The sequence below is a fragment of the Papaver somniferum genome, chromosome 4 (genome assembly GCF_003573695.1).
Source record: "Papaver somniferum cultivar HN1 chromosome 4, ASM357369v1, whole genome shotgun sequence".
Taxonomy (NCBI): domain Eukaryota; kingdom Viridiplantae; phylum Streptophyta; class Magnoliopsida; order Ranunculales; family Papaveraceae; genus Papaver; species Papaver somniferum.
The window spans coordinates 84,464,572-84,470,694 of NC_039361.1; the positions used below are offsets into that span (position 1 = coordinate 84,464,572).

The 6,123-nt window shown below is 35.0% G+C and overlaps 1 long non-coding RNA gene across 1 annotated transcript; it reads left to right on the forward strand.

Annotated features, from left to right (window-relative positions):
- The first annotated feature begins 3,098 nt into the window (after window positions 1-3,098).
- LOC113274053 lies at window positions 3,099-4,561 on the forward strand. Its single transcript, XR_003322737.1, has 2 exons — window positions 3,099-3,361; window positions 4,078-4,561. It is a non-coding gene; the product is annotated as an uncharacterized LOC113274053 (long non-coding RNA).
- The last annotated feature ends 1,562 nt before the right edge of the window (window positions 4,562-6,123 follow it).

Consider the following 6,123-nt stretch of genomic DNA (forward strand, 5'->3'; position numbering starts at 1 on the left):
AGATGAGATATTGATTCAACACCCTTAATGCCTATGCTTTCTCTCTAGGGTGACACAAAGTGATGATCCAGTTAAGAAAATTAAGTCATGTTTATATGTGATTCAGGTAAAAGAGGGCCTACATAAGGGCTTGACTACTTTTCTAGGAATGTTGGTTTAGATCAAACCTGTAAATCGAAGGTGGGATAGCTGAGGTCTTAGAAGAGTTTCAGACACGATGCTTATAGAACTGCCTAAGATGCTACCGCCACGTTGTAGGATTGATCATATGATTGATTTGGTACAAGGTGCAAGACCCCTTGCACATGCACCATATCGTATGTCACCTTTAGAACTCGAGGAAATGTGGAAACAAGTTTCTTAATTGCTAAAGGCAGGTTATGTACAACCGTCTAAAGCTCCATTTGATGCTCCTGTTCTGTTCCAAAAGAAGCAAGATGGCTCGTTTCGTATGTGTGTAAACTAAAGAGCCTTGAACAAGTTAACAATAAATAACAAGTACACAATTCCGCTATGAAAAACTTGTTCGATAGATCATCCAATTCCAACTTTTTAACCAAGTTGGATTTGCATTCTAGTTATTACCAAGTACGAATAGTAAAAGGAGACAAACAAAATACTGCAACGATAACAAGGTATGGCTCTTATGAGTATCGAGTAATGTCATTTGGCTTGAAAAAGGCTTTTGTAACTTTTTACAACTTGATGAATTATGTATTGTATGAGTATATAAATCGTTTTTTAGTTGTATACTTGGATGTCATTATAGTGAGACTTTGGAAGAGTATGCGATGCACCTTATCAAAGTTTTTGTAAATCTTAAGGAAGCTAGCTTGTATGTAAAGAATAAAAGTGTGAGTTTGACCAGACCATAATACATAACTTTCCTTGGCTATGTGATACCGCAAGGGTTTGTGCATATAGACCAAAAAAAGGTAGAAGCCATTATGGATTGGCATGAGCCAAAGAAGTTGGGAGAACTCTTTTTGTTCTTAGGTTTGGCTAACTATTTCCTTTAATTCATCGAATGAACGTTATTCGAAGAAAGTAACGCCTTTGACAGATTTGTTGAGGAAGGAAAAATCTTGGGAATGGACGGATGAATGTCAACGTTCATTCGATGCATTAAAGGAAACGTTCATTTGAAGTGCAGAATGATGCTTCATACAAGTCTCTTGGTGGAGTCTTGGTGTAAGATGGTCATCTGGTAGCTTACAAGAGTCGTAAGATGAACGATGCTGAAGGACGATATCTTGTGCCTGAAATGAAAATTTTACGATATATTTCCAAAGTACATGACGTCACTTTCTGTTGGGAACTTATTTTGCTATAATGTCAAATAACGTGTCCATTACCTTTTTTACCAGCCAGAAGAAATTTTCGCCAAAAAAAAGCAAGATGGCTTGACTATTTGAGCGAGTTCGAACATAAGTTCGAGCATAAGCCAAGAATGCTTAATTCTATACCAGGTGCGTTGAGAAAAAAGTTGGTGGAAGAATATGTTGCGACACTGACCATGATTGAGGAAGATTTGTTGCCTCGAATCAAAGAAGAGAAGAAGAGTATCAGGCATGTGCGCGCCTTACTAAACAGATATGTGAAGGGATCGTTCTTCGTTATTGGATGGATGATGGAGTCATCTATGCCAAAGGAGGAAGAACATATGTGCCTAATACAGGTGGATTGAGAAGGGAACTTTTTCGGGAGACGTATGATTCCATATAGGTTGGTTATCTATGCATGGAGTGAACACGTGCTTTAGTTGCTCATTCATTCTACTAGCCTAAGATGAAAGAAGATGTGGAATTGTATGCAAGACATGTTTAGAGTGTCGATTGGATAAGACGGAAAGGAAAAAGGTAGAAAGTTTGATACATTCTTTGCCGACTCCAAACAAGAAATGGAAATGCTTGTCGATGGACTTTATCAGTGGACTGCATGAGGTGCAAGGCTTTAGCTCGATAATGGTCGTTGTTGATTGCTTTTCGAAGTATGATATATTTGTTCCATGTCCCCATTCTTAATACAAACGTTGTAGTGGATCTTCTCTCCAAGAATGTGGTGAAGTATTGGGGACTTCCTTAAGATATATTGAGTGATAGAAACTCACGGTTTACAGGAGCTAAAATTTTCAACTAGCAATCATCCTCAAACTGATGGTCACACGAACATGATAAATGCATTGTTATAAGAGTATTTGCGCCATTATGTATCTGCAACCCAGGGAAATTGGGTATCGTTGATAGATACGGCTCAATTTTGTTACAATTTACAATTTGCACTAGAATTGATCCCCGGAGATGAGTCTTTTCGAGTTAGCAAAAGGGAAGAGACCTTTAACCCCTCATGAGGTTCCAAAGGATAAAAATCAAATCTCATGTCCAACATCATACCGTTGTGCACGGTCTAAAACGGAACAGACTGAGCAGGCGCGTGATAGTTTATCCAAGGCAGCAAGAAGGATGAATAAGTATGCTGATTTACATCGCAGGGATATGTAATTTTAGGTGGGAGATATGGTACTGTTGAAGCTAAAGACCAGAATTGGAAGAAAATCTCTAGCAATACGGTGTATAGAGGCTTCATTTCGAGGTATGATGTTCCTTTTGAGGTGGCTAACAGACTCGCTTTGCCGGAACGACTAGTGTGTCCCACTTTTCATGTCAGCTTTTTGAAGAAGTACCATCCCACTCACTACACCAAATCATGAATTTTATCACAGTGTGAACACTCAGTTTTTTTCCAGTCACTGATACACCTGTGATAAGACCTGTAACAGTTATAATTGTTGATAAATTATGTAATAGTGATAGTGATCGGGAATAATATTAAAGCTTATTAAGTAACGATAATATTTGTTGGCAATAATCTGTACACCAACACTTATAATCTAAATTGCTATTTCCACCCAATATATATTCTACCCAAAAAAAAAGCCCAAAATCTGTAACTCGAAATATTTGTATTTCATTTTATTTTTATTATGAAAATTTATTTTTCTTCCAAAAATTAGCAAAACACTTGTACTTGACTTTGACTAAATCTCAATGGATAGACCAAAACACAAGACTTAAACATATTTCAACAGTTCTAATTTTCTAGTTTCTACCGCAAGAACTCGTTTCTTCTTCCTCTAAGAAGAAAATACACTCCGCCAAAACAACCCTGTCCAAAACCTAAGACTTTAAATTTCATCTTCAATTCTTGAACCTATGACCTCAAATCTCATCTCTAATTCCTGAAATGGAGGATGATGATGATTTCAAGTTGATTGATATGCCTTAGGTATCCATTTCGATGGATTTAATTCAAATTCAGCACGATAAACAAGATGATAAGATTTCTCTTAGTCTTCAGTGAGGTACGTGATTATGAATGAATTGGTTATTAGATCAATTTCATGAACCGGTTTTCTTTACCCTAATTCAATTGTTAATTTGGTTTTATTATCTGATTTGACTAATTGCAAGGGTTTTCAAAATTGGGAAAAATTTAGGTATTTTTCTATTTTAGCTGATTAGATTATTCATGGTTCTCTGTAATCAACCATGCATGAATAATTCATGGTTAGCAGAGATTAATTTTTTAATTTATTTGCGGAGCATGCTTATATGTTGATTTACATAAATAGTTTCGAATCATCTATAAGTTAATAGGTAGTAAAGCAATCTGTTCAGACAATTGTGTTACTGGTCTGAAAGATAGGTCTACAAAAAAATATGAATGTGACTATGATGTGACGTGTTAGACTAATGTCAGCAGTCTTCGAATTAAAATTTATTCCAGTAGACATTGTAGGAATTTCCTATGTTTCATTTGTTAATGAGGTTACCTGAGCAAGATCAAAAGAGAAGGGGAGAAAGATACGAGTACTATGAGTTTAGAGACACCTTTCCGATTGTGGGTGTCCTGCAGTATGAGTTCCATCCTTTTTTTTCATGTTTCATAGAAACTTGTATGATACATATGTCGCCTATGCAACTCTTGGTTTTTAATTATGTTTTTTTTTCTTTTTCTTTTTCGTGTGTGATCTTGCCAATTTTTGTATTCTGATCAATTGTTAAAATGCATTCGCAGAGGAGGGATTAAATATTAGAGAAAGGGTGACAACCCTTTTTTTCACCGGAAATGTAAGGTGTTCTTGGTGATGTTGGAACCATCTTTGTAATTCATGTGAACTCCAGGTACCCTATAAGATGATTCCATGTGAACCATCTTTGTAATTCATGTGCTCTGCCCTAACAGTGGTATGTGTGTTTGAAACAAAAATTAAAGAACCAGATAAAATTTATGTAGAACAACACATGAACAGTGATCATGTACTTGCTGGTTAGTGCATTTTGCTTATACTAATTAGCTTGAACTTTTCTTAGAATGTTCTCAAATATTAGTTGTCTTCTCTTTGTTGGTCTTTTATAGAGGACTGTAATATGACGTTCATTCTAGGACGAGGATTATGTGTTAATGTAGTTGTTGTACTACTAACTCATTGTTATAATTATTAGATTGTAGATATTTTTTTAATGCATCGTTTACAAGCAGTGAGCTTCGTTTACTTGGACCATTTTTTCATTTCATTCTCATTTATTTGCTTTGTGTGTGATTCATAAAGAGAATAATATCTCAAGAATATGGAACGTATAATCTTGTCGAGCTTTTATGTAAAGGTATATATTAGAGCACTGCCCGGTCGAACTCGCAAGCGTTGCTATCTCAAGCTTGTTTGTCAAGTTTAGTTGATCAAAATTATAGTCTTGATTTCTAGTCTACTTATAGACATGTCTCGGATCTGGATAGAATGTGTAGTTGAGATTTAGACTTCACGACGTTCATCGATTGAAGACGAAGATCTATTGAGGAGAGCTTGGAGGAACTTCATTAACAAAAGGTATGTGGATACTAAAACTTGTATATCACTCAGAAGTCTATTCTGTTCAGTCGTATAGCTATATAGACTTTTACAATATACACATTTGATATTTCGAGTTGAGTTTATCTCGTTTATCTATTTCTCGAAATATGTATTGGAAGCGTTTTGCTTTAACTATGTTCATCATTTTTCTTGACGAGTTTAATTGGAAACAATTTATTTGTTGTAAACTAAATATTATGTCAAAAGATGATCATGTGAAAATTTCCTTGAAACATCTTATATGATTTATGTGAGACAATCATTTGATGTCTGTTAGAGCATAGCTCGGTTGAACCCACCAAGCGTTGGTATATCAAGTTTAGTTGTCATATTTTAGTGAAGCAAAACTCATTTAAAGAGTCGCTTGATTATTTACTAGATTCAACTTCGTATAGGTTATCTAGAAAGTTATTAGGATATGAGACATATAAGTATTACTCGAAGACTTGAAGAATGTGAAGAACTAAAGAGCTACAACGAAGACATCATCCTTGCTCTTGAGGTTAGTAATATTTTGACTTGAACTATTTCATTCCTAACGTATCTTTCAAGTCGTGCTATATTAAAAACATAACTGCAAAGCTGTGAATGATTATACTCTAGTTAGACGTAATATTAAGAAATTATAATACGAAGTATAACGCCTATCTTTTGAACTTCGTATATAAGACATTGGCATAATTGTATGAATGTTATTGTGATTATGTATGGGTATGGGTGAAGATTTCGTCCTATGAAACAATATTTTACATTCGTTTAAAGGAACTACATTCATAAACTTGTTTTGTTAATCTAATGGGAAATTGCTAGGCTTATTGGTATTATTATTCATTGCAAATATTTGGATTACCAATATGTGTGTTTAGTATAACCTCTCATAACTTGTTTATGTTCTTGGTAAAACTAATCACAAGGCCTGACTTATGTATCAGTATGACTTTTATTAGTGAAACCAATCTTAAGTAATCACCGTAGATGGTATATAGATATTTGTAATTGGTATGATCAATTCTAGTCGTTGGGTAACCAATCCTAGTACTTGGTGTGACCGATCACAAGAGAATGTGTAATCGATCCTTGTAGTAGGTTAACAAGTCTTAGTAAATTGGTGTAACCGATCCTATGACTTGTGCAACCGATCACAAGTAATACCATGAGATTTTGGTAACCGATCCTAGTACTTAGTAACCAAAGTTTTGGAAACTAATGTG